Below are 5819 nucleotides of genomic sequence, written 5' to 3' on the forward strand. Positions count from 1 at the left end.
CCTCCAAGGACAACTGCTGCCCTCTCTGTGAGGCTGCAGGCTGCATGGGGTGATCCAGGAGCCCCATGACCCCTCCCAGGGGTCCTGACAGAAGTGGTCTGTGTCCTGCTTGTCTCAAGCGTGACGCGTGGGAGCCATGTCTGCTCCCTGAGGCCCCGGGGTCCTGGAAGGGCCTTGCCTTCCCCTCCATCAAGTGGAGAACAGCATGCCATTGTCAATTGTTCATTGTTGAGGACCATGAAGGGTCACTTCTCCAGGCCTTGGTTTGGGTGTCCTTCCGGGGACCATAGAAGCCAGGAGCAGCTCAGGTGTGTACACACCCGCTCCTTCTGGCACATGCAAAAGGTGGGGCTGGCTCTGTCCCCAAGCACTCCCTGCTGGGCAGCAGGAGCCTGGCTGTCACTGGCCACCTGGCGGCACAGCCTGCGCCACATGGGCCTCTCCTCCAGCCCTTCCACCCAGTGCCCCGACCTTCCAGCCCATTTGCCCACCTGGCACAAAAGGGCAGGGTTCCAACTTCAGCAACAGCGCCAGGGTTTCCTCCCGAGTTACCCTCCCTGGACCTGGGCAGACTCTGAGCTATTCTCCTCTTTTCCGATTTCTCCCTTGGGGCATCTTCTTTTCCCCCTGGTCACCATACCACCAGGCACGCATCTTCCTCCTTCCCCCAGTCCTTTACTCTCAATCAAGCCTGCTCCATCGCCACAGCCCCGCCTCCCGGAGCTGGCCTCGCGGTCCCAGCTGCCTCCGGCCTCCCCGGCCACTCAGGTCTGATTTTACTTTCTGTCCCCTCCCCCGCCCCGGTGCCTCCAGGCCCCGCGCAGGCTGCTCGCGGCCAGGCCCGGCCCCGGCCCCGCCCCCCTCACTTGCTCGTGAAGGCCCGTCCCCGCTGCAAGGTGCACCTCCGAATGCCCACTTGCCCGCCCGACTCCCACGGGGTGGCCGGGACCCCGCGAGGGTGGTGCGTAACGCTGGCCGGAGGACTCCAGTCCGCGGGTGTCCCCAGCAGGGCCGGGTGGGGCGGGGGCTCCTCGCGCGCGACACTCCGGCCCACGCATGGGAGAGCGCACCGGGCCCGCGGGCGCAGTGCGGCCTGCGGCCACAGGACGGCAGCACAGCCGCACCCCCGGTCGGCGCCCCTGGGACAGCCCGGAGCACGCACGGCCCCTGCCAACAACCGGCCCGCTGTCGACTCTGCGCGCCCGCCCAGCCGTCGGGGGCGCGCTCCTGCACCTGGGGGAGGATGTACGGCCTCGCCAGAGTCTGGGCAGGGCCCGGGGCTCGGGAAGGGGGCGTCTGGACCCAGAAAGCCAGCTCACGCGCGCCCGCCCTCACCCCTCCGGCCTGTATGTACCCAGCGCGGCGGGAGCCGGGGGAGGCCCGTGGGGGCGCTGCGGGGAGCCCCGGGCGCGCCCCTCCTCCGTCCCCTCCGCTTCCTGCTCGGCCCCGCCCCCTCCCCGTCTCGCGGGGGCCCGGAGTCCTAGACGCCGCCTGGAAGGGGGGCTCCCGTCCGTGGCTCCCGACGCGACCAGCCACGCAGGCCCGGGGCGGGCGGGGGTGCCTGGCGTCCGCCTCCCTTCGGCCTCCAGCCCACCCGCGCGGGGCGCAGCGGCGTCTGGGCGGCGGGGCGGGGTCCTCCGGAACCAGCCGCCGGTCCCGGGCCGCGACCCCAGAACAGACGACAGCTGGTCGCCGCCCCTCACACCGCGCCGGGGAGTGGGTGCGTGGTCTCCGAGCCGAGGGCGGGGGCAGCCTCGCCCCTCGCGGCCTCGGGCGCCCTCCCGGTGCGCGGGCGGCCCCCTCCCGGCCCGCCAGGCGTGGTCGGGCCCCCATGGTCCCCGCTGGTTTGAATGCAAAGATCGGGCTTTGTGGGCACCCGGCCCCCACCCCTGGCGTGCCCCCCACTGCCCAGCCCCTCCCCCCAGACTCCCGCGCCGTCCCCTGCCCTCATTAGCATAGCAGCTGCTCGCCGAGCGGGACGGCGCGGAGGAAAGGGCAGAGGCCTCGGGAATGAATGGGGCCATGGCTTTGCAGGGGCGGGAGAAGAAAGACCGACAGACGGACCCGCGGAGGGACGGTCGGAAGGACAGCCAAGCAGAAGAAAGCGGTGGACGGGGCGGGGGGATGGCTGGTGGAGGCTGAGTGTGCGGGAGATGGGGAGACGGCCTCCCAGGGACCCCCAAGCCCCAGGAGGGTCTGCGCTGGCGGAGGAAGGAGCAGTTGCGGATGTTAGGCCTGCGCCCTCACATTCCGCCTCAGGCTTTGTTCCCCAGCTGTCCGGGCCTCCTTTCCTGGCCTTCAAGGCCCAGGTGGATGTGGCCTCCTCCCGGCAACCTCTGCTGGGCATCAGGAGGCAGCTGGCCTCCCTCGAGGTCAGAGGGCAGTCTGTGCACCGCGTTCTTGTGTGCAGGCGCTTCCGTCCTTCCGTGTGCTGGGTTGCAAGGCCTCTGGCGGACAGACCCCAGCAGGCAGCACCTTCTCTCCCTTCCCTGTCTGCACCTGGTCTCCTGGCTTCTAAATCCTGCCCCCGGTCCTCTGGCCAGCTGCGTCCTGGCTCTTTCTAGCTGACCATCCTCCTGCATTTCCTGGTCTCTCTACAGCATCTGCGTCCATCCGTTCCAGCAGTAAATGCTTCCTGCGTCCAGCTGAGGTCAGATCAGAGAGACAGACAGTTGGACAGTTGGATGGGAGCCCAGCTCCCTCCTGGCAAGGAAGTGGGGCAGGCCCTGACCTTGCCTGGTCTGTCTCCTTTCTCTCAGGAGTTCCCAGTGGCCCAGTCCCCTGCCTGCGGCCCCCTCCACCCTGGGTCTCTTCCGTGCTTCCTGGCTGGGACCCTCACCTGGCTTCCAGTGCACACCTGCAGATGGGGCAGGCAGGGCAGAGGGTGCAGGCTGGGTCACCTATGCCTTCTTTCTTGCCCTGGCCACAAAGGGGCCAGCCTGGGGAGGGGTGGCAGGGACCCCCCAGCAACCCCATTGGGCAATATTTGCCAATACTTGCTAACTCCCCCCACAGTGAGCAATTCAGTGCACACACAGCTCCTGCAGCAAGAGCCTGCGCAGTGCACTGGACTTGAGGGACACGATCTGTGCAGTGCACGGCAGCTCTGACCTGGACACATCCAGAGAGCAGAGCCTTCCTCCCCTGCTCTTGCACAAAGGCAAGCATGTGGCCATTCTCGGCCCACACTGATCAGCCGGCCTCCTGCTGCACGGAGTTGCACGTTCTAGGAATGTGCTGCTCGGGGTCTCCCCAAGGACAAGGCTGTGGGCGGTGCCCAGCACCCCCAGCCAGTCCTCCTCTCCTCTGAAGCCCTGGGCGCTCCCAGCTGGGATTTCCTTTATAACTCCGACTGCATGAGGTGTCAGGGCGATTGTGGTTTCAGAGTGTGTGTCTACCTGCCTCCTAGGGCTCTGCCCGGTGAAGAAGGGGGGCCATGTGTCCTTGGCCACACCGCTGTCCTTCACCAGACTTGTCAGTGCACACAACACCTGGGGAGAAAGCAGCTTCCAGCAGCGAGGCCACCTGGCTCGGCCTCCCTTTTGTTCACACTGGAGAGAAAACTGTCTCCCCAGAGAGCAGCACGAGGCCTTTCTCCATCAAATGTGCCCCGCAGAAGAGAGAACCTAAGGGAGCTGAAAATCGTCCCCTGGGGTTGCAGCCACGTGCCCGAGAAGCCAACAGTGCCAGGCCATGCCTCTCCACAGTGGCAGAATGTCAGGGATACTGCAGGGGCAGCCACCGGCTGGGGCTAACGCCAAGAACAAATGCACCTTTGGGTTTTCGGGCAGCTTCCACGTAGGGGTGCCGGGGTGGGAAACGAGGGCATGGCCAGCACACCCCAGGCACCAGATAATGCCATGGCCTAATTCTCGAGATGCCCCAGTAACGCCCAAGTTCCTGAAGCCCCTTTTCCCGGCTGGGCCTCCCAAGGCCTGCTGCAGGGGGTTGGGCACAGTCTTCCAAGTCTCCTAGCCGGTTCTGTGGGACAGGAAATGCTTGTTTAACCCACTGAAGGTGAGCCTGGAAAACCGTCCAGGGTAGACGAGGGAGGAGATGCAAAGTAGGAGCATGAAGAGCTTGGCTGGGTGGGGGCAGCTTTGGCTGGGACGGAGTGCACTGATGCCCCTGGGTGCTCTGCAGGCAGCATGGGAAGTCCTTACCTTGTAACTCAGTCTGCCTTTCTCCAAGTCCTCTTTGCAGGCTGCCACTGCTGGGGGCAGGAGTCCTCCCCTGCACCTCCCAGGCAGGGCCCCAGGGCCCCGAGGGTGTTTCAGGAGTGGGCCACGAGTCTCTGCTCCTTTCCCTTAGGTACCAAAACAGACACCTGCTCCGCTCTCCTGGCAAGTGGGAACGCTCAGGTCTAGCTCAGGGCCTGCGCTGGCTTCCAGGGCTCCCACACTCCGCCGGGGGCCTTTTGCTCCTCAGGCGTGAGCAACTATGTTTCCCCCAAATTAAAAAAATACCTCACTGTGCAGCAGGTGCACATCTCTGTCCAGCATGGACCCGTAGCAGCATGGGGGACATGGGAGAGGGACCTGGTCCCTCAGAGGACTTCAGGGTCTCAGGCTGGGTGCACGGCGGGAAGAGCTGCAAGCAGGACTTCCCACACGGAGATCTCAGCTGCTTTGCCAGGGAATGGAGAACACAGGCTATGACACCAGCTCTGGGTGTGCTCGAGGTGGCCGGGGCAGCCCTGGGTCCTCACAAGTCCCGCACACAGCCGAGTTGGATTTGGCAGTTGCACGGGCTGCAGCCAGTTTACCGGGCTCTGTCGCCAGGTGAGCACAAGCCCAGCGTTGTGTAGACATCACCCACAAACGGCGTGTTGCAGCCTCGTCCCCAAAGGGTGTTCTACAGCTTGTGCCAAGACCAAGAAGGACCAAAAAGCTTTCTTAATACAAAAAGATCAATGAAAAATTTATTTATAAATTTTTCATGCTGGGCTACAAGTCTCTATCGTACACTCAGGAATGTGCTGCACAGACTTATCCAGTTAGAAGTGATCATACCGTGACCCATACACAGCTTTGATATAAGCCTAGAAAGTCTTAACATTAATTAACATAATTAAAAAGGTATTTGCATCTAGAAAAAATATACAGAAGAACTCCTTTTGGAGTAATCTGTGCCTCAGTTTCAATGTCTGCTTGTTTCACTGACATTATCAATATATTCTTCTCACACACAGTTTTACAAAAAGCCACAGATGACTGCGAGTGTGACCAGCCACGCACAAAGGGCCTCCACCCACCTGTGTCCTCAAGTGCTCCCCATTTTTGCACGAAGGGTCAGCAGCACTTCTACGAAGGGGAAACCTCATTTAAATTTGAATAATTCAGCCTCCCTTTTATTTGTCAGGATCAAAACAACGAGGGGTGTGGGATTGCATAGAAAATTGGAACCACAGAAACCAGGAAGGGCGCCTTTCAGGACAGAAAGTGACGCAGGAGCGCCTCCCCCGGCCCAGGTCTCGGCGCAGCCCCTCCCCCTCAGCAGGACTTTCGGATTCGAATCGAGTCCCCAAGCTCCGGGAGGCCGAAGAGGGTCAAACGGTCCTTCAGTTCGCTCAGCAATTAGCACAAGAGATTCACAGTCTTATAGGCATTTTATAAAAATATAAATATGGGTACACTCTGTTGCCTTCACAACGCTGGATACAACGCCCTTTAAAATTGGGTTTATAACCAAGATTCAAAAAATACACCTAAAACTTGGCTTAAAATATGTTAATATTTCATATTCTGTCATAAATGTTATGACATTTAATCGTGGCAAATCCATTTACTTTTTAAAAAAGTGTGCAACCGACTGTTACC

The sequence above is a fragment of the Propithecus coquereli genome, unplaced genomic scaffold (genome assembly GCF_000956105.1).
Source record: "Propithecus coquereli isolate 6110/MARCELLA unplaced genomic scaffold, Pcoq_1.0 Scaffold449, whole genome shotgun sequence".
Classification (NCBI taxonomy): Eukaryota; Metazoa; Chordata; class Mammalia; order Primates; family Indriidae; genus Propithecus; species Propithecus coquereli.